This window comes from Oryctolagus cuniculus, chromosome 3 (assembly GCF_051225735.1).
Source record: "Oryctolagus cuniculus isolate XC-2025 breed Fujian yellow rabbit chromosome 3, ASM5122573v1, whole genome shotgun sequence".
NCBI classification, from domain to species: Eukaryota; Metazoa; Chordata; class Mammalia; order Lagomorpha; family Leporidae; genus Oryctolagus; species Oryctolagus cuniculus.
The window spans coordinates 90495619-90518408 of NC_142869.1; the positions used below are offsets into that span (position 1 = coordinate 90495619).

The 22790-nt window shown below is 46.4% G+C and overlaps 1 long non-coding RNA gene and 3 pseudogenes across 6 annotated transcripts in view; all 4 read right to left on the bottom strand.

The window, feature by feature from the left end:
* Positions 1 to 1763: 1763 nt before the first annotated feature.
* The window catches only part of LOC127491844 (uncharacterized), a 43834-nt gene continuing 22807 nt past the window's right edge, over positions 1764 to 22790 (bottom strand). For 2 of the 4 annotated variants that reach the window (XR_016230867.1, XR_016230866.1), the window contains exon 3: positions 14014 to 14241. This is a non-coding gene — a long non-coding RNA (uncharacterized LOC127491844). Of the gene's footprint in view, positions 2003 to 14013; positions 14242 to 22790 lie in introns of those variants that run through there. The other 2 variants (XR_011387295.1, XR_016230865.1) reach the window with 2 other exon arrangements.
* LOC100350563 (heat shock protein HSP 90-beta pseudogene) lies at positions 10254 to 12396 on the bottom strand (annotated as a pseudogene). Its single transcript, XR_016230863.1, has one exon. The product of XR_016230863.1 is annotated as a heat shock protein HSP 90-beta pseudogene (transcript).
* Positions 12456 to 12888, bottom strand: LOC100350327 (small ribosomal subunit protein uS8 pseudogene; annotated as a pseudogene). The gene has a single exon (XR_016230864.1). The product of XR_016230864.1 is annotated as a small ribosomal subunit protein uS8 pseudogene (transcript).
* On the bottom strand, positions 17061 to 17529 carry LOC138849131 (non-histone chromosomal protein HMG-17 pseudogene; annotated as a pseudogene).

The window sequence follows — 22790 nt, forward strand, 5'->3', positions numbered from 1 at the left end:
TTAAATTCTTCTTAGAAAATTTATGGTGGGACAAAGCCCAGAGCACAGACTTTGCTGTGAGTAAAGCAGAAATGCACTAGAAGATATATTTCTTCTTATACAGATGTTCACTCTACTGTTGCTTGTAATAAGACAGATAAGAAGCAGCTGTCACATCAGTTGACAAAGAAATGGTTAAATAGAAGAGAACGCAGCCATATCATGAAATACTGTGCAGCAGCAGAAGCACGAGCGGGAAGGATTTCAGGATTCATGAGGGGACGTTGACAAATATTTTCCAGTATTATTTGAGTATTTTATTCTTTTTCCTAAAGATTTATTTGTTTATTTTGAAAGAGTTGGTTAGAGGGAGGCGGGGAGAAACAGAGAGAGAGAGAGAGAGAGAAAGAGAATCTTCTATCCACCAGTTCATTCCCCAGGTGGTCACAATGGCCAGCACTGGGCCAAGCCAAAACCAGGAGGCAGGAGCTTCCTCCAGGTCTCCCACATAGATGGAATGGGCCCAAATACTTGGGCTATCTTCCACTGCTTTTCCCATGCCATTAGCAGGGGTCTGGATGGGAAGGTCAATAGCTGGGACATGAACCAGAGCCCATACAGGTTGCTGGCATCTTAGGCAGCAGCTTTTCCCATTATGTATGTCACAATGCTGACCACTATTTGAGTATTTTCAATGATGATGTGGTTACTAAGTAACCAAAATAAGATTGTTCTAGGAATTAAAAAAAAAAAAAAAAAACACACACACAGTAAAATTGGGGCACAACAGGCTAAAACCACAGACTTCAGTGCCGGTATCCCATATGGGCGCTGGTTTGAGTCCCGGCTGCTCCACTTCTGATTCAGCTCTCTGCTAATGTGCCTGGGAAAACAGCAGACAATGTCGCAAGTGCTTGAGCCCTACACCCATGTGGGAGGCCTGGAAGAAGCTCCTGGCTCCTGGCTTGAGCCTGGCCTAGCAGGGTCGTGGCAGCCGGTTGGGGAGTGAACTGGTGGATGAAAGATCTCTTTGTCTCTCCTTCTCTCTCTTTGTAACTCTGTCTTTCAAATAAATAAATAAATCTTTAAAGTAAAAATAGTAAAATTTATTGAACTTGTTATCAAATTTGAGAGCTGGAGAGAGCTTGGAGAGCCTTTCTGGCATACTTAGTTTGCACGTGTAGAAATGGAGATGCAAAGAAATTTAACCGGGTTGTCAAGGTCATATTCAGAATTTGGACTGTCTCCCGTTCATTGACTGCTGTTAATGAAGTCCACACGTTATCTCCTGTAGAGGGAAACTGGGTGTTTTGCAGTCTTTGTACCTATTTAATAACTGTCACTGCTCAGTCAGCGCTCACAGATGTGGGTGGCCTCAGGATCTGGGAGGAGGCTGGCTCATCAGTCTCTGCTGTGGCGCCCTTGAAAAGGAAGACAACAGTGCAGACAATGGGGTGAAACACAGTAGGCAACAGTGATAAATGTGTTCTTTAAACAAAGAATGATTTTGAAACTGTTAGTTTCTTAGTGAAATAATCTTGCCAGGACCAAAATGTTCCTAGCAGAGACAAGCATAGAGGGGGCCTCAGAAACTGAAACAGATAACTCCTTTGGAGAACAGCAAGTTTTTCAGTATCTGGATAGCTGGAGGAAGCGGGCATGGTGTGAGATGGGAGGATGTGGGCAGATACGGCCAGAGGGAGGCACTCACCATATCTTTGTTAAACTAAGGAATCTGAATTTTATCCCAACAGCTAAGGAATGCATTTAAAGGGCCAGAAAACTTTCTAGAACCTATTTTTTTAAAGATTTATTTATTTGTTTGAGAGGCAGAGTTACAGAGAGGGAGAGACAGAGAGAGAGTCTTCCATCAGCTGGTACACTTCCCAAGTGGCTGCAATGACAGGAGCTGGGCCGGTCTGAAGCCAGGAGGCAGAAACTTGTCCCAGGTCTCCCACATGGGTCCACGGGCCCACGCACTTGAACCATCTTCCACTGCTTTCCCAGGCACATTACCAAGGAGCTGCATTAGAAGAGGAAAAGCCAGGACATGAACCTGTGCCCATATGGGAAGCCAGCGCCACAGGCGGAGGCTTAACCTACTACACCACAGCGCCAGCTCCTAGAACATGTTTCTTTAATTACTTTGATCTTCAAGATTCCTTTCAGAAGTCATGTCTTTCATGAACTTTGATTCCTTGAACAATTTAATTAATTAATTGAATTTAAGAGCTCCAATCTTTTTTTTTTTTTTTTTAATTTTGATAGGCAGAGTTAGACAGTGAGAGAGAGAGAGACAGAGAGAAAGGTCTTCCCCTTTCCGTTGGTTCTCCCCACAAGTGGCCTTTGTGGCCAGCGCGTTGCTGCTGGTGCACTACACTGATCCGGAGCCAGGAGCCAGGAGCCAGGAGCCAGGCACCTCCTCCTGGTCTCCCATGCGGGTGCAGGGCCCAAGCACCTGGGCCATCCTCCACTGCACTCCCAGGCTACAGCAGAGAGCTGGACTGGAAGAGGAGCAACTGGGACAGACCCGGACGCCCCAAGTGGGACTAGAATCCAGGGTGCCAGAGCCGCAGGCGGAGGATTAGCCTAGTGAGCTGTGGCGCCAGTCTCCAATATGTTTTGAAGACAGAAACGTTAATTGAATGACAAAGTGTGTGTATGTGTGCATACACACACACACATATGAGTACTTCACAAAGTTCATGGAAAATGGAATTAACAAATAAGTTTATTTGGGTGCAAATTTGAAGTGTATGCACAGATTTTTCATAATACACATTTCTCATGAGGTTTTTGAAAGCCCATGATGTATATTTCCATACACTCAGTATGTCTTGCTTTCAGGTGCTATTGAGAGAATAAATAAATAGAAATAAATATGTACAAGCACACGCATATATAGTTTTGAAAAAGATTTGTTTATTTGAAAGGCAAAGTTACAGAGAGAGAAGGAGAGAGAAAGAAATCTTCATCCATAGGTTCACTTCCCAAATGACTTCAAAAACCAGGGCTGGGCCAGGCTGAAGCAAGGAGCCTGGAATTCCATCCAGCTTCCCCCATCGGAAGTAGGGGCCCAAGAATTTGGGCCATCTTCTGCTATCCTCTGAGGCACATTAGCAGGGAGCTGGATTGGAAATGTCGCAGCTGGGACTCAAGCTGGTCCCCATATGGGATGCTGGCATCACAGGCAGTTGCTTAACCCTTTGCGCTACAATGCCAGCCACATATTTTTTAAAAATGAGTTTATCTAGCCATGCTTTAGTAAAATCCAAGTGCATACCATTAGATTGAGAAGCCTTCTTAGAGACAATTTATAGTACTTAAATCTCTCCCATATAGAAATTCCAGAGTTGCCATGAAAGACAAAAATTCAAAAAGAATACATTTGTAAAAAGATTAAAAACTAGGAAAAATGAGGTAATCAAGCAGGATTTTGAAAAGTTCCAAAGAGAAGATAAAATTTGCTCAGTACAGGAGAATATATAAGCAGGAAAGCTCCATTAAAGGTGGGAGGGATTCCAGGATTGTTTTAAACATGGAGCAATAGCTATAAGGAATGGGAGAGATCTCTCCAGCAATGATTAGTGTGATGATGAGAAGCATCCAGAATGGTCAGTAAGGTTAGCCCTGCCCTGACAAATTGAAGAGAGCAGGACTGTTCCCTCTTAGAGGTGACAGCTTGCATCACCTGAGAGTGAGAGCTTGGGCCAGAGGAAAATAGCTGTTTACCTTCAGAAGGGAAGAACTGATGTGTCCAGCTGTTGTAACATCTCAACAAATACCTGATTCTGGGGCTGGCGTTGTGGCATAATGAGTTAAGCTGCTGCCTACAATGCCAGCATCCCATATTGGCACCAGTTTGAGTCCTGGCTGCTCCATTTCCAATCCAGCTCTCTGCTGTGACCTGGGAAGGCAGTGGAAGATGGTCCAAGTACTTTGACCCCTGCATCCATGTGACTCACAATCAAGGAGACACGCCTGTGCACTCAGCACTTTCAATTTTTTTTTACCCTCATTCATAAATATGAGCAAACACTCATGGGATTATAGAATTGAGTCAGCATTTAACAGGAAAAATGAACAAAGGCCCAGCCTTGGCTATTGTAACCATTTAGGGAGTGAACCAACAGATGAAAGATCTTTCTCTTCATATCTCTTTCTTCCTTTCTCTGCAATTCTGCCCTTTAAATAAATAAAAAATCATTTTTTAAAAAATAACTGATTCTACTCCTTCTCAATATTAACTGGTATAGACTTTGTGAATAAAAGTAGAATTCTCAGGTAAACATAGGATCTCAAAGACACATATGAATGGTAATCCAAGTATCATCAAGTATTAAAGGAAAATTAAAATCATGAAAATGAAGTATTAAATTCAACGGAGAGAACTAACACGAAGGAAGCAGAATCTGTAGAGCAGAAAGTAAGGGTAGATTGTAACCATGACACAAAATCAGAATGTTATGAAGGAGAATCAATAAATGCTGATGGCAGTATAATCATTGAAATAAAAACTCAATAGGTTACCTGAATAGCAGAATGGACACAAATGAAAGCTGAATACATGCTGGCAGATTAAAAAGAGAAATTATCCCGTTAATATGCCAACATTCTTCACAGAACTAGGAGAAAACTTTTTTAAAATTTGTATGGAGGGGCTGGCACTGTGGCTCAGTGGGTTAATGCCCTGACCTGAAGCGCCGGCATCCCATATGGGATTTATTTACCTGGGACTGGCACTGTGGCGTAACGGGTAAAGCCGCCGCCTGCAGTGCCAGTATCTCATATGAGCGCAGGTTCAAGACCAGGCTGCTCCACTTCCCATCCAGCTCTCTGCTATGACCTGGGAAAGCAGTAGAAGATGGTCCAAGTCCTTGGGCCCCTGCATCTGCATGGGAGACCCAGAAGAATCTCCTGGCTCCTGGCTTCAAATTGGCGCAGCTCTGGCTGTTGCAGCCATCTGGAGAGTGAACCATTGGATGGAAGACTTCATGCTGTCTCTGCCTCTCCTCTCTCTGTGTAACTTTGATTTTGAAATAAAATAAAATAAATTAAAAAAAATTAAAATAAAATAAAATTTGTATGGAATCACAAAATAAAGCCCCAAAGCAAAAGCAATCCTGAGCAAAAAACAAAGCTGGAGGCCTCACAATATTTGATTTTAAGACATACTACAGGGGCCAGTGTTGTGGTGCAATGGGTTAAGCTGCTGCCTGTGGCACCAGCATCCCATATTGGAGCACTGGTTCAAGTTCTAGTTGCTTTGCTTCTGATCCAGTTCCCTGTTAATGCACTTCAGAAGGTGGCAGAAGTATCTGGACTCCTTCCACCCCTGTGGGAGACCTGGATGGAGGTCCCAGCTCCTGGCCTAGTTCCAAGTCTCATGGCCATTTGAGGAAGTGAAACAACAGATGGAAGATCTCTTTCTGTCTCTCCTGTAACTGCCTTTCAAAAAGGTAAATAAATATTTTTATTTTTTTTAAAGATTTTATTTATTTGTTTGAAAGTCAGAGTTACACAGAGAGAGAAGGAGAGGCAGAGAGAGAGAGAGGTCTTCATCCGCTTGTTTACTCCCTAATTGGCTGCAACTGGCCAGAGCTGTGCTGATCTGAAGCCAGGAGCCAGGGGCTTCTTCCTGGTCTCCCACAGGGGTGGAGGGGCCCAAGGATTTGGGCCATCTTCTACTGCTTTCCCAGGCCATAGCAGAGAGCTGGATCGGAAGTGGAGCAGCCTGGTCTTGAACCTGCGCTCATATGAGATACCGGCACTGCAGGCGACGGCTTTACCCGTTACGCCACAGTGCCAGCCCCAGGTAAATAAATCTTAAAAAAAAAAAAAAAAAAAAAAGACATACTACAAATCTATAGTAACCCAAATAGCGTGGGACTGGCATAAAGATGGTCACTTAGATCAATGTAAATGAATAGAGAACCCAGGAATAAATCCACGTATTTATAGCCAATTGATTTTTTTTAAAAGATTCAATTTATTTATTTGAGAGGTAGAGCTACAGAGAGAGGGAGAGACAGAGAGAGAGTTCATCTAGCTGCTGATTCACTCCCCTAATGGCCACAATGATTGGGCCAATCTGAAGCCAGGAGCCGGAACCTTCTTCTGAGTCTCCCATGCGGGTGCACAGGCCCAAGTGCTTCCACTGCTTTCCCAGGCCATAAGCAGAGAGCTGGATCAGAAGAGGAAAAGCCAGGGCATGACCAGGCACCCATATAGGATGCCAGTGCCGCAGGCGGAAGCTTAACCCTCTATGCCACAGCGCCAGCCCCTAGCCAATTGATTTTTACTTTACTTTATTTTATTTTTTTGACAAGCAGAGTGGACAGTGAGAGAGAGAGAGAGAGAGAGAGAGAGAGACAGAGAGAAAAGTCTTCCTTTTCCGTTGGTTCATCCCCCAAATGGCTGCTATAGCTGGTGCGCTGCGGCTGGCGCACCACGGATCCGAAGCCAGGAGCCAGGTACTTCTCCTGGTCTCCCATGCGGGTGCAGGGCCCAAGCACTTGGGCCATCCTCCACTGCTTTCCCGGGCCACAGCAGAGAGCTGGACTGGAAGAGGAGCAGCCTGGACAGAATCCAGCACCCCAACCGGGACTAGAACCCAGGGTGCCGGCACCACAAGCAGAGGATTAGCCTAGTGAGCCGCGGCGCCGGCCTAGCCAATTGATTTTTAACAAATGCAGAAAGAATAAGAATATACATTAGAGAAAGGAAAGTCTCCTCAATAACTGATGATGGAAAAGGAGATATCCATATGCAGAAGAAAAAAAAACTAGATCCCTATCTCTCATCTGGAGATGGTTGAAAGACTTAACCTACAAAACTATTAGAAGAAAGGATAGGGGAACTGCTTAGGACATTTCGTCTGGGTAAAGAGTTTTTGGATCAGACCCTAAAAGCACAGGCAATAAAAGGAAAAACTGACAAATGGGATTACCAAAAAACTAAAAAGCTGTATAACAAAGGAAACAATTATAGTTAGGAGGCAACCAATAGAATGGGAGAAAATATAAGCAAACTACTCCTTTGAAAAGGACTTAACAACCAGAATACATAAGGAACACAAAAAAATCAACAGCAAAAAAACAAATAATCTGATTAGAAACTGGATGGAGTTAACGTTGGGTGCAGTAGGTTAAGTTGGGGTTTGAGATGTTTATATCCCATAACAGATTGCCTAGGTTTGAGTCCTAGCCTGGCTTCTAATCTCAGCTTCCTGATAATATGCACAGTGATAGGCAATAAGTGATGGTTCAAGTACTTAGGCCCCTGCCATCCATATGTGAGACCTCCATTAAGGGTGCCTGTTAGCATGTTGTTGGAATCAGAAGTGTAGCCCATGAATTCTTATATGGGATGGGGTGTCCCAAGCTTCGCCTTTAATGCTTTTTATTTATTCTCATCTACTTTGAAAGGCAGAAATAGATAAGTAAACAGATAGATAGAGATCCAAGCCATCATCTGTTGCTTCCCAGGATGCATTAGTAGGAAGCTGGATCAAAAGCAAAGCTGGGACTCGAACCAGCACTATGACATGGGATGCCAATTTCCCAAGAAGCCACTTAACCCACTTGGCCATAGTGCCTTCCCTGTGGGGAGCAATCCGGACTAGACTAAGTTACTCGAATTAAGACTTATTCTATGCATCTGCTCTCCCACAATATGGCGCTGGGAGAGAAGTAAACAGCTTCCGCACAGCTGCCTCCAGTTCAACCAATTAACTGTAGGACTTGCTCCTGATTGGAGAGCAGCGTACTCGGCGTGTGGGCAGCCGAGTTGGGATTGGCAGAGAAGGACTATAAAGGAGGAGAGAAACGGCATGCACCAGGAACATCTATGGGGAACATCTAAGGGAACCCGTGCAGCCCCCGAGAGAGCCGGCCGGCGGTGTGCCGCTCCCCTGCGGAAGTGGGGAATGCGGCCAGGGGGAACTGCCCTTCCACGGAGGTGGAAGGGATAGTAGCCAACCCGGGAAGAACCAGCAGCAAACCCGGGGAGGGCCGAGCAGACGAAAGAACAGCGCAGGGTCCTGTGTCGTTCCCCCACGAAGAGGGGGAGCGACATAATGGTGCCGTGACTCGGATAGGAAACCTGACTCGGATAGGAAACCTAGCTCGGATAGAAAACCTAGGACGGATAGGAAACCTAGAACGGATAGCAAACTTAGGAGGGAAGAAACGGGAAGAAACGGGAAGAATTGGGAAAATATCGGAGAGAGAGACTAGCAAACAGCCTAGGGAAAAGCCGGACGAAAGAGGTGCCGGAGGAAGCTGTTGAAAGCCTAGGCATAGACTCGGATACGGACTACGGGGGGAAGCTGGGAGAAATCTCTAAGGTCAAAAGCGAAAGTGAAAGCTAGAACAAACAGACTCGGATGCGGACTGTGGGGAGAGGCCAGGAGAAATGAGGGAGGAATATTGTTGGAAGAAAACTTAGGGAAACATACCGGGTAGAGAAAAGTGTTAGGGAAATTGAAGCCGCGGGGGGCAGGCCAAGGCGGAAACGAAAGCCACTTTGGGGTTCTCAGTTAGCCCGGGAATAGGGGGCGAAAAGTTGAAGCCAGAAGCTGAAACGTGAGCCAGGTTGGGATCCGTCTGGTTAGCCCGGGGAGCAAAGGACGGGAAGCCAAACCGTGGGGCGGAGACGTACGCTGGGTTGAATTCGCCAGGCTAGCCCGGGGAACTTGGATTGAATCCTAGTGGCGGAGACGCAAGCTACGCTGTGTTACTCGCGGAAGCCGCCGCGTGCAGAGAGAGCACGGGGCGTGAATAGATAGGGAACGCTGGCGTAGGCCGTGGTTCAGACGCGAAAGGGTTAAGCGTGGAGACCGCGAAGCCGAGCCGCGCAAAGCCGGGAAGCTGCGCAGATGAGAGAGGCGCGCGGGCTGAAGCGGCGCAGAGCCGGGAACCCGCCGGCGGGGCAAGGTGCCGGAAAGCTGCGGGGATAAGAGAAACAGAAGTTTAGAAGTAAAAGAGAAATAGGAATGTTGGCAGACAGAAGTAAAATGGGAGAAATAGAAATGCCCGGAGATAGAGAAATAGAGAAAAATAAGGCCTCCCCTCAACATGCCAATTAGGAGGCTTGGATTCGGTCTGCCTGATTTAAGGCGGTAAGCGCCAGCAAAGCTCGACCAGAGTATGAGCTGCAGGTCACCGAAGATAGGCACAAACCAACACTAATAAGTCTCCCCCACAATACGGCAATGAGAAGGCTTGGATTCGGTTTGCCTGATAGGTTTTGTAAACACCTGCAGGCAGTTCTAGCAGAGCAGAGTATGCGCTGCAGGGCACCGAACACAGGCACGCATCAGCGCCTAAAAACCTCCTCACAACATGGCGAAGAGAGGACCCGGATTCGGTTTGCCTGATGGATAGGACTTGTAAGAGCCTGTGGCAACTCTAGTGTGTGCCGCGGGACACCGAAGACAGGCGCGTATCAACGCCAAAAATAAAAAGAAAGGGGGATCTGTGGGGAGCAATCCGGACTAGACTAAGTTACTCGAATTAAGACTTATTCTATGCATCTGCTCTCCCACAATATGGCGCTGGGAGAGAAGTAAACAGCTTCCGCACAGCTGCCTCCAGTTCAACCAATTAACTGTAGGACTTGCTCCTGATTGGAGAGCAGCGTACTCGGCGTGTGGGCAGCCGAGTTGGGATTGGCAGAGAAGGACTATAAAGGAGGAGAGAAACGGCATGCACCAGGAACATCTATGGGGAACATCTAAGGGAACCCGTGCAGCCCCCGAGAGAGCCGGCCGGCGGTGTGCCGCTCCCCTGCGGAAGTGGGGAATGCGGCCAGGGGGAACTGCCCTTCCACGGAGGTGGAAGGGATAGTAGCCAACCCGGGAAGAACCAGCAGCAAACCCGGGGAGGGCCGAGCAGACGAAAGAACAGCGCAGGGTCCTGTGTCGTTCCCCCACGAAGAGGGGGAGCGACACTTCCCCATCCATGGACTTTCAGATAACTCTTGGTTTCTAGATACTGTCTCCCAACTCTCCATCACATCAGAAGTCTCACCACTGTACGAAAATGCCCTGCCTTTCTTCTAATGTGGTTGCATAGTAATGTGTAATTCAGAAGTAGTGTGGCTATGCCTGAAATTTCTCTCTGCCAGATGGATTTATTACTTCTCTAAAACGCTACACAAATACTATCATTTCCTCCTTGTGTTGGATCATTCTGTCCGCTCTGTTCCCACAGCATAAGGTACAGCTGAGTGTTGTTTTCCCTCCTCTCCCAACAACTATTGGGTGGCATAGCTTTTATTTATTAATTTTTTTGTATAAAACGGCATCATCTTTATTTTGCATACTTTAATTTCAGAACAAAATAAACAACAACAACAAAAAAACCCACAATACACAACATCCAACCCCATTGTCAAATTAAGGAGGGGATGGGGCTTGAGGCCCTTGTTTCCTGCCTTAGGACACAGGACAGGAGAGAGACCACTAGACATCAGCAGGGGGGCCAGGTGGGACAGGGCCACTCAAGGCTGCTGTGGGAGCCACGGGGACACTATACAGAGGGCAGGAGTTTCCAAGGAGTTCCTAGTCTACTTCTTCAATGCGGGAGGCGTCCTCGTCTCCCCCGAGAGGGGGGATCTTCTCCAGAACAGCTGCGCTGGGTTCCTCTGCTGCCACCTCATCCTCATCAATGCCTAGGCCTAGCTTGATCATGCAACAGATGCGGTTGGAGTGGGTCTGGGGATCCTCCAGGGAGAAGCCGGAGGACAGCAGCGCAGTTTCAAAGAGCAGCACCACCAGATCCTTGACTGCTTTGTTGTTCTTATCCACCTCGGCCTTCTGCCGCAGCGTCTCCACAATGGGGTGGTCGGGATTGATCTCCAGGTGCTTCTTGGCCATCATGTAGCCCATGGTAGAGTTGCCTCGAAGTGCTTGGGCCTTCATGATCCGCTCCATGTTGGCTGTCCAGCCGTAGGTGCTGGTCACGATGCAGCAGGGCAAAGACACGAGCCTATTGGAGATTGTCACCTTCTCAACCTTCTTATCCAGCATCTCCTTCATGAGCTTGCAGAGGTTCTCAAACTTCACCTTGCTCTCCTCCATCTTTTTCTTCTCCTCCTCGTCCTCAGGCAGCTCCAGGACCTCTTTGGTCACGACACCAGGCTCTTCCCGTCGAACTCCTTGAGCTGCTGCACGCAGTACTCGTCGATCGGCTCTGTCATGTACACCACCTCGAAGCCCCGCTTCCGCACGCGCTCCACGAAAGCTGAGTTGGCCACCTGCTCTTTGCTCTCCCCAGTGATGTAGTAGATGGACTTGTGTGTCTCCTTCATGCGAGAGACGTACTCGGACAGCGAAGTCATCTCATCTCCAGACTGGGAGGTGTGGTAGCGCAGCAGCTCAGAGAGGCGGCGCCGGTTGGTGGAGTCCTTGTGGATGCCAGGTTTCAAGTTCTTGGAGAAGGCCTCGCAGAACTTCTTGTAGTTCTCCTTGTCTTCCGCCAGCTTGGAGAAGAGCTCGAGGCACTTGTTCATGATGTTCTTGCGGGTGACTTTCAAGATCTTGCTCTGCTGCAGCATTTCGCCGGAGATGTTCAAGGGCAGGTCTTCGGAGTCGACCACGCCACGGATGAAGTTGAGATACTCTGGGATCAGCTCATCACAGCTGTCCATGATGAACACACGGCGGACGTACAGCTTAATGTTGTTCTTCTTCTTGTTCTCAAAGAGGTCAAAGGGAGCTCGGCCAGGGATGAAAAGCAAAGCCCTGAATTCCAGCTGACCTTCCACAGAGAAGTGCTTGACTGCCAAGTGGTCCTCCCAGTCATTGGTGAGGCTCTTGTAGAACTCGCCATACTCCTCCTGGGTGATGTCATCAGGGTTTCTGGTCCAGATGGGCTTGGTCTAGTTCAGTTCTTCCCCATCGATGTACTTCTCCTTGATCTTCTTGGTTTTCTTTTTCTTGTCCTTGCCGCTGTCATCTTCCTCATCGGAGCCCACATCTTCGATCTTGGGCTTCTCCTCGTCCTCCTTATCTTCCTCCTCCTTTTTCTCCTCGCCTTTTTCTTCCTCTGCTTCATCATCACTGATTTCCTTTTCTCTTTCCTTCTCCAAGTAGAGGGTGATGGGGTAGCCTATGAACTGCGAGTGCTTCTTCACCACCTCCTTGACCCGCCTCTCCTCCAGGTACTCAGTCTGGTCCTCCTTGAGATGCAGGATCACCTTGGTGCCTCGGCCAATAGGCTCCCCGTGGTCGGCGCGCACGGTGAAGGAGCCCCCAGCAGAAGACTCCCAGGCATATTGCTCCTGGTCGTCGTGCTTTGTGATCACGACCACCTTCTCGGCCACCAGGTAGGCAGCATAGAAACCGATGCCAAACTGCCCGATCATGGAGATGTCGCCACCAGCCTGCAGAGCCTCCATGAAGGCTTTAGTCCCCGACTTGGCGACTTGGAGATGGTCCCCATTGAGCTTTTATTTGTATGCCTGTTACATCCCTAGAAAAAGAATCCAAGGAATTTCCCTCCTGTGGGTTTTCATTGTGTTTCTTCATGGTCCATGATGCCAGCTGAGGTTGTCAGTACAATGAAACCAAACTGGCAGGATGGAAGCAGATTATTCTGCCATTTTTCTAGATCTTTCAGCTGCACGTCAAATCTGAGGCTGATCACTCCGCACTTGTTTAACCTGCCGGTGAGGTTCACCACGATCTTCCCAGCTCTGTGATCATCAATGATTTCAAACTTGCCAATGTAACCATGCTTCATCATCACAGTCAGAAACCTGACGATGACTTTGGAGCACGGGCTGATGAGAACCTGGCGCTTGCCTCTCTTCTCGGCATTGTTGATGCTCTTGAGAGCATCGGCCAGGACGTTCATGAGCACCACCGCAGCGGCACGGAAATATGGCGGAAAGAGGAGGGGAGGAGCGAGAGCAAGGAGTTATGGGGGTGGCATAGCTTTAAAAACATTTGCTGGGGCTGCCACTGCTTGCAGTGCCGGCATCCCATATGGGCTCTGGTTTTGAGTTCTGGTTGCTACACTTCTGATCCAGCTCTCTGTTATGGCCTGGAAAAGCAGTAGAAGATGGCGCAAGTCCTTGGACTCCTGCACCCACGTGGGAGACCCGGAAGAAGCTCCTGGCTCTTGGCTTTGGATCAGCTCAGCTCTGGCCATTGAAGCCATTTAGGGGAGTGAACCAGTGGATGGAAGACTTGTATCTCTCTCTCTACCTCTCCTTCTCTCTCTATGTAACTCTGAATTTCAAGTAAATAATAAATCTTAAAAAAGTTTGCTAGTTTTGTAAACCAAAATTGGTACTGATTATCATTTTAATTTGTACTACTTTGATTACTTTAAAGTGAAATATTGAACAATATGTTCTGTATACGAATGGCTATTTATGTTTTAAACTAATCATATTTTATGGTCATGCCAATTCTATTATTTTATTATGATGTGCCTCACCCACCCTAACCTGTTACTCCATCCTATCTGGCACCTCTGGGGATTATGGTATTCATTTTGTGAAACAGTACATTGTGGTGATCTGATTAAGCTATTTCTTGGGAAGTTATATTAAAGCCACAACATGTTCCTGGAAAATGGTAGTGCTGAGCCAGTGCTTAACAATTGTCTCTGCCAGTCACGCTACTTCTGAATTACACATCACTACTAGTAAGTCCAATAGCATGCTTGTTCCAAATGACGTACGGCTAATAAATCTGGAGGAAATTTGAAAAGTTCCTAGGAATCGGTGGAAATTGCTTTCTGTGTTAATAAAATTTTTTCACTATGTGCTACATTTTGTGTTGAAGAATCTCATTAGGGAAAAGGGTTTAGGAAATGGTTAGAAAGTTTGCCAATGTTTGATTTCATGTGAGTGTTAGTAATTCCTTGTTGACAACAATAGTGGTGATGAAACTAACAACATCAACAACAATGATAGCCAAAATAGATTAGGTATTCAAAAGGTGAGATTATTCTCAAGTCTTTACATGTTTTAACTTATTTTCTCCACTTTATCCACCCTATTGATTTCCATGGAGACCAATTTTTTTTTAAAGATTTATTTTATTTATTTGAAAGACAGAGTTACAGAGAAAGGTAGAGACAGAGAGAGAGGTCTTCCATCTGCTGGTTCACTCCCCAGATGGCTGCAAAGACTGGAGCTGCACCGATCCGAAGCCAGGAGCCAGGAGCTTCCTCTGAGTCCCACGTGGGTGCTGGGGCCCAAGGACTTAGGCCATCTTCTACTGTTTTCCCAGGCCACAGCAGAGAGCTGGATTGGAAGAGGAGCAGCCAGGTCTCGAACCGGCGCCCATATGGGATGTCAACACCTCAGGCCGGGGCTTTAACCCGCTGCACCACAGCACTGGCCCCAGAGACCAATTTTTATAGACCGCATCAAAGTCATTTGCCATCTGACTTTCATTGGTGTGTGGCCAATGGGAGGCACAGGCACGAGCTCGGAGGGAGGAAGATGGAGGGTGAGGCTGGGGTATTGGTTTCCTGACCTCCTTCTTGCTAGGTTGAGGCAGTTGTTTGCATCCTCTGCTAAAGCATGGAGCTCTGGTCTTGTGGCCCTCTGCATACAGGTACCCTCTGGGAATGAGCAACTCATTCCTCCCTTCTTGCATGGGCACGGTAAGAGTAATCTGCCCAAAACTGTATAGTCCATCTCTTTATTAAACCTCCTCCGTTACCTGTTTCCCCCATCCCCTGCCCCAGATGACACCATTCTTTTCCTGCTAAAATATTGATTGATATGCTTGATTGATAGTTTGTCTAAATTTGCAATTCTCAGAAATAATCCACTTCAAAATTTTATGTGTTTTACTTAATTTGTAAAAATTCATTTATTTTTACTTTTATTTGAAAGGCTGAGAGGTAGAGACAGAGAGAGGAGAGATCTTCCAAAGACTTGTTCACTCCCCAGATGCCTGCAACAGCCAGGGCTGGGCCTTTGTTCAATTTTTGTCATCACCATTTTTCCTGTTAAGTGCTTACTGAATTCTATAATCCCATGAGTGTTTGCTCATATTTAAGAATGGGGGTAAAAAAAAAAAATTGGAAATGCTGAGTGCACAGGCGAGTCTCCTTGATTGTGAGTTTCATTCAAGGGCTGATCTGGCTGCATGGTCCTGTTGGGAAACCCTCAACATCAGTGTCTTTAGGTCTGAATCCTAGGACTGGTTCTGATTCCCAGATAAAAGTCTTCCAATAAAGTTTTGCCTGAAAGATACAGCCTAGCTGCAACGTCCTGAAAGAAATTGTTGATGCTCATCATTGATTATGCAAATATTCACTTAATCCCTCATTTTTAACCCCCTACTACCTATTTTTTTAAAAAAGATTTGTTTATTTTATTTGGAAGTCAGAGTTACACAGAGAGAGAAGGAGAGGCAGAGAGAGAGAGAGGTCTTCCATCTGCTTGTTCACTCCCCAATTGGCTGCAACTGGCCAGAGCTGTGCTGATCCGAAGCCAGGAGCCAGGGGCTTCTTCCTGGTCTTGCACATGGGTGCCGGGGCCCAAGGACCTGGGCCATCTTCCACTGCTCTTCCAGGCCAAAGCAGAGAGCTGGATCAGAAGTGGAGCAGCTGGGTATCAAATTGGCGGCCATATGGGTTGCTGGCACTGCAGGCGGTAGCTTTACCTGCTACGCCACAGTGCTAGACCCACCTACATTCTTTATTACCATTAATTTTGCCCTCTGTTTTACCCCTTTCAAAGGGAAAAATAACGCTCTAGTCTTCCATAGCAGAAGGAGAAGGAAAGGACAGTGGCTAATCTGATCAAGATTAGGGCATGGATTTTAGAGTTACGAAGGTTCCTGTAAGCTCTTGCAACCAATCCTTACATTTCCAGCACTTCTAGCAGCATATGGCACTATCAACTCAAAGCGTTTTTTCTTTTTCTCTATAGTGTAAATCAGTTATTTATCTCAGATTCCCTCACAAATTCTTTTTAGCTTACAAAATCTTTAAATTAGATATATTTTAAAACAGAACAATTTAGTGTCATTTTAGCCGGACTTTAGGGGGCAAGGATATTACAGCATTTGTTAAAGCCATCATCTTTATTTATTTAAAGCTGATTGTAATTGCCTACAGCTGAGAAGAATGACCCATAATAGGCTGTTCTTTGCCTTGTATATACTTTGTTTTATTTACCCCCCCCCCCCAAGCCAAACTGTATCCAGCTTTATTTATTTATTTATTTGACAGGCAGAGTGGACAGTGAGAGAGAGAGAGAGACAGAGAGAAAGGTCTTCCTTTGCCGTTGGTTCACCCTCCAATGGCCGCCGCGGCTGGCGCGCCGCGGCCGGCGCACCGCGTGTATCCAGCTTTGTTGAAGATTCTTGTCATAAACAATCATGGTATTTCAGGCAGGACATGGGCAGTCAGTCACGTACAAGCAGAACAGAACAACTTTCAGCTCCCTTCTTCACTGGACCACCAGAATCAGAAAGCCACCATGAAACCCAGCGAACTCTTCATGGGAGGTCTGAGAAGGGGAAGTGTGCTGTGAGGGTTGCCGCTTCATATCAGGCACGTTATTTAGCGACTTTCTGCAAGCTGACCCTGACTTTCAGGAAAGGAAATGAAAATGACAGAATGGTCAGTTTGAAGAGCCACTATCTAGAAAAGGAACTGTTGCCCTTTTGGGGGACACCACCTCAGTGGGGTCACTATGAAGTCCAGATAACACATTTTTGGGGAACAGGTCCAGCAGGTCTCTGGGTTTGAGGGAGTTAAGGCGATGCCGAAAGCAGACAGGGAGGAGGAAGAGGGCGTAAAATTGAATTTAGTTTTATGCCCTGGTGCCTGTGTGTCAATGGCAAGGAATCCTTCCTGAGAGCTAAGAGGACATCTCTCAAAAATCGAAGGGAAAGGAGTTTTCCCATCAATCCAGCTTTAGATCCTTCTGTTAGTGACCCATGCTCCTTTCCAAAACAATAGTGAAGTGTTAAGCTGTGTTCAACATAGCTTAAAAAAAAGTAAAACAAAACTCTGCACTTTTGTAAAAACTTGATAAAAAAATAGTATCTCAAATGGTATAGTTACCAGGAGCGCACAGTTATTAATAACACACACGCTTCACTTGGCGTCTCCGGCACCTGCCGCTTTCTGGGCCTGGTCCGTCTGGCGTCTCCATTGTCTGCAGGGTTATTCCCATCCTTGCCAGCATCAACTTCTCCCTTTTCCCTTTTGGGCACCTTCTCTCCCTTTTTGGCAAGGGCCCTTCTAGGCTTCGGTTCTGGCTTTGGAGGAGTTATTTAGCAGACAACCTTGTGGATCTTTGTGGTTCGCCCTTCGCCTTGGCCTAAACTCCTTTAGCATCCCCTTCAGTCCTTCTGCTGGGCGCGGCGGTGGCAGTGGTGGTGGTGGGATGTAGGCGCTGGGTGCAGGGATGCAGCTGCGTGTGGGCTTTGCTCAGTCCAGGGGTCATTCTTGCCTCTCCTTCTACCTTCTCTATACTTTAAAGTACTCCCTTCCCTAGTATTTGGCTGTTTATGATTATTAATGAAACATGATCACTTTATACTTTGTTGGGATTGAAAGTATACATTATTCCTACATGAAAATGAGTGGTTTTACAAAAAAAAGAAGAAGAAGAAGCAAGGCTGATTCAGGAGCTGTGCTCTTGTGCTCTTAGTACTTTTGGAGCATTGTACCCGTAAGTTAACAATAGTTCCCTATTAGGGCCAGGTAGTTTTACCCATGATCAGGGCCGCCATGCAAACTGTGGGATTCTATTTTAGCTCTCTCATCTGCCCTTTGACAAAAATCTCCTAATGTATTCTTGTAAGAGGTGGTAGCCACCTTGGCCTTGTTCCATTGAGGCAATGTTTGACCTTCAATCATCCTTTTGGATGTTCTCTCCTGCACTTTGTCATGCAAAGGATGGGAATGGTTGTGGGAACAGATGGAAATCAGATTTGTCACAGAGGCAGAGGCCTTGTTGTCCTGCCGGGTGACTGTTGCCTAGACTCCTATTGTTTGATCAGGTCACACAGTCCGCCCTGAGAATATTCCCATTTCTCCAGCCTGCCCATCTGGCCTTTCATTTCCCTTTTACTTAAGATAGCCAGCTACGTTTCAGTTGCTTGCAAACAAAAGCCCTGACAGATGAACGCTACAACCATGGGAATGCAAGTTGCAAGTGTCACAGGAGGTTTTGAGTATGGGATGGAGAGACACAAATCCAACAGGTCCTCAGAAAATAAGTTTAAAATCTATTGCTCGGGTGTGTGCTGTGGCATAGTGGGTAAAGCCAATGCCTGCAGTGCTGGCATCCCATATGGGCACTGGTTCAAGTCTCAGCTGCTCCATTTCTGATCCAGCTCCCTGCTGATGTGCCTGGGAAAGCAGAAAAAGACAGCTCAAGTTGGGCCCCTGTGCCCAGGTGGGAGACCTAGATAAAGCTCCTGGCTCCTGGCTTTGGATTAGCTCTGCTTCGGCTGTTGCAGCCATCTGGGGAGAGAACCAACTGGTGGAAAATCTCTCTCTACCTCTACCTTTCTGTGATGCTATCTTTCAAATTAATAAATAAATCTTAAAAAAAAATCCATTCCTCAGAAGGAATGGATTAACAGCATCTTCTGCATATGAAAACAATGGAAGAACTTTATAATCTCTCCTGTTTACTATCTAAGTGTGGGTCAATGGTCCATTTCTATGCCTCTGAAATCCCATGTTTGTTTCATCAGAGCCAGAAGGAATGACTCACTAATGAGGACCAGATTTGCCTTTATCTAAAATACCAAGGGAGTTGTTTAGTAATATTTGGGTACAATCCCTAAAAAACAGCATAAATCTAAAAGAGTATAATAAATTAGGTGAAAAGTTAAATTTTTAGGCTGCCTGTATTATAACATTTCTATACCCTCAATTAAATCAATTAAGTTCAATTTGACTTATGGCCTAAGAGTAAGAGTTACTTGATGTTGGCATTAATTAATATGCATCCCGTACCTCATACATCTGAAAACATTGTAAGTAATTTAAAAATACACATAACAATTTTATTCTAAAAGTAATTTTGGTACCTATATTGTGGTGCAGCGGGTTAAGCTGCTGCTTGAGCCCGCGGCATCTCACATTGGAGGGCCAGTTCCAGTCCTGGATCCTCTGCTTCCGGTCTAGCTTCCTGCTAATTCACCTGGGAAGCAGAGGATGATGTGCCTGCTGTCCTTGTGAGGGAGACCTGAGCAGCATTCCTGGCCCCTGGCTTCAGCCTGGTGCAGCCCCAGCTGTAGTGGCCATCTGGGGAATGAACCAGTAGATGGAAGATCTCCAGTGGAAGAAAGAGCTCTCTCCTCTCTCTCTCTCTCGCTCTCGCTCTCGCTCTCGCTCTGTCTAATTTCAAGCAATACAGAAATATGTAAGGTGAAAGCTGAAAGACTTCCGATCTGCATTCTCTCCAATCCCATCCCAATACCACTGCTAACATATGTGTGTATTCTTCCATACCTGGCTGTGACTTAAGATTTTTAAAATTTGTTTATGTTATTTGGAAGGCAGAGCAGAGAAAGAGAGAGAGAGAGAGAGAGAGAGAGAAATCCTCCATCTGCTGATTCACCCACTCCCCAAATGCCTACAACAGAAAGGGCTGGGCAAGTCTGTTCTAAAATTATATGGAAAGTTTCAGAGACTAGGACAGTCTTGAAAAAGATTAATAGCACGGAGGAATCACTGTATCTGATATTAAGGCCTATGTTATGGCTACAGTGATCAAGACAGTGTAGTATTTGCAGAAGGATAGACATACAGATCAATAGAACAGATTGAGAACACAGAAGCAGACCACACAAATGTGGCCCAATTAATTTTTTGCAAAGGCAAGTTAGAAATTCAGTTTGAGGAAGAGTAGATTTATAATAAATGGTGCTGGAACACCGACAGGCAAAAAATGAGCCAAGACCTAAACTTCAATCTTGTTTAGAAATCAACTGGGGCTGGCATTGTGACATTAAGGTGCAGCCTGTGTCACCAGCATCCATATGCGTGCCAGTTCAAGTCCTGGCTGTTCCACTTCCAATCCAGCTCTCTGCTAATGTGCCTGGGAGCAGTGGAGGATTGTTCAAGTGCCTGGATCCTTGCACCCTCGTGGAAGACTGGGAAGAAGCTCCTGGCTCCGGGCTTTGGCCTGGCCCAGCCCCAGGCTGTTACAGCCAACTGGGGAGTGAACCAGCAGATGGAAGATCTCTCCCTCTCTCTCTGTATCTCTCCCTCTCTCTTTGTGGCTCTGAGCTTTGAATAAATGGGAGGGAGCAGGAAGAAAGAAGGCGGGGGGGAGAAAGAAGAAAGGAAGGAAGGAAGAAAAGAAGGAAGGATTGAAGGGAGGGAGAGAGGGAGATAGGAGGGAAAGAAGGAAGAAGAATGTTACTTTTAAAATGTAACGTGTTGGGCTGCTATCTGGGATGACACGGGCATCCCATGTGGATGCTGGTTTGAGTCCCGGCTGTCCACTGCTGATTCAGTCCTTGCTAATGTACGTGAGAAGGCAGCAGATGGTGACCCAAGTACCTGGGCTCCTGCCACCCATGAATAGACCCAAATGAGGCTCTGGGCTCCAGGCTTCTGCCTGGCCCAGTTTTAGCCATTGTGGCCATTTGGGGAGTGAACCAATGGACAGAGAGTCTCTCTTACTCTCTCTGTATCTCTCTATCTATCTCTGTAAGTGTGTCTTTCAAATAAATAAATAAATAAAATTTATTTATTCATGATTGGTGGTTTTCATGGGCATACAATTCTGTATGTTTGAATATTTTTCCTCAAAATTATGAGGGCATTGTTCCTATTTCATTGTGAAGACTGTTATTATAGTCTCTAATATTTTATATATAACCTATTTTTTCTCTCTTTGCAAGGTTGCACAAACCAATTGTTTTTCTTTCCAGCCTGGGGCTTTCCTCAAATGTTAGCTGACCCTGGGCAATGCAAGCTCTGCGGATCTGAGATGCAGCCAGTGGTAGAGTTGATAGCAAAGTCAGGGATCAGGCTGTTTCTGGCCAGTATTTGTTAGCCTTCCTTTCTGGGGCCGGTCACTTTCTGCAGCAAGGAATCCTTCGATTTCTTTCCAGGATGGTGGTGGCAGAGGGCTCTGGGAGCTGTGGGTTGGTGAATCTCATTGTTTGTTTAGAATGCACACTTTCGCCTCCAGTCTGTGCTGCCAGTGAATTGCCCCGGTCATGCGCCATATGTTCCTGGTATTCCTAAGCCGGGAGATTTTGGTGGTGACTTTCCCTGGTAATAATTCCTAGCCTTCTGCAGAGGAGTGGGGGTGTTTTGTGACTGTGCTGAGTGGGGAGGAGGGTCTGTGGTTGAATTACTTTTATGTGACTCATCAACCCCTCCTCTTGTTCTCAGCCTCATCTGCTTCAGGCATTCAGAGATAACTTGTAGTCATAATTCTGGCCCTTTGGAGAGTTTGGCAACTAAATCTTGGTTTTGCCACCCTCATCCCTGTTGCAAACATTTAGTTTCAGCTTCCTCTAGTCTGCTAAGTTGGTCATCATAATTTTGTTTTGTTGACATCTCTTGACTGCTAGTATCTTTTCTCTCATTCTCTCTGTGCTTATGAATTGTTGCATTTTTACTTTCTGATTTTCAGTAAGATTTTGGGTTACATTGGGTTACAATGAGAAGAAGAATATGTGTACTTTGCCATATATGAATTGTAGCCCAAAGTCCTCGCATTCTATTATCAATGTAAGTGGTGATTTTTTTTTTCCAAAGGAAACATCTTACGGAGCTTCTGTATTTTTAGGAGCCAGGAGACAACTGTGGCACTAGTTTCCCCTTACTATTTGCTCTTTTATTCTTTTTAAAAATTAAAAAAAATTATTTATTTATTTGAGAAGTAGAGTTACAGACAGTGAGAGGGAGAGATGGAAAGAAAGATCTTCCATCCACTGGTTCACTTTCCAAATGGCTGCAATAGCTGGAGCTGGGCCTATTGGAAGCCAGGAGCCAAGAGCTTCTTCTGAGTCTCCCATGCAGGTACAGGGGCCCAAGCACTAGGGCCATTTTCCTCTCCTTTCCCTGCCTGTAAGCAGAGAGCAAGATCAGAAGAGGAGCAGCCAGGACACGAACCAGTGCCAATATGGGATGCCAAAGCCATAGGCAGAGGCTTAACCTACTCTGGCACAGTGCCGGCCCCATGTTCGTCTGTTGTTTAGCAATGTGATTTTTAGGTGGGCGTAGTTTATCTGCAAGGAAGGTTTTGGGAACAGTAAAATGATTCAGTGTAAGAAATGGGTCTGGGCCGGCGCTGCGGCTCAATAGGCTAATCCTCCACCTGCGGCACCAGCACCCCCAGGTCTAGTCCCAGTTGGGGGGCTGGATTCTGTCCCGGTTGCCCCTCTCCCAGGCCAGCTCTCTGCTGTGGCCCCGGGAGTGCAGTGGAGGATGGCCCAAGTGCTTGGGCCCTGCATGGCAGACCAGGAGAAGCACCTGGTTCTTGGCTTAGGATCAGCGCAGTGCTCTGGCCGCAGCGGCCATTGAGGGGTGAATCAATGGTAAAGGAAAACCTTACTGTCTGTCTGTCTCTCTCTCTCACTGTCCACTCTGCCTGTGGGAAAAAAAAAAAAAAGGAAGAAGAAAAAAGAAATGGGTCTGGTTTCATCAGCAGGAATGATATTAAGGAAGATATATTTGCACACCAGACTGCGTAGGGAAGAATAACCTCAGGAAGTACCTTCACAGTGTAGGAGATGATGGAGACTGTGCAGTCTGAGGTTGTTGAAGGAGAAAAGGGTGAGGAGGCAGCGACTGTTACAGGCAGCAAATATGCAGAGGACCGTCATCTTTATACGTTCCATT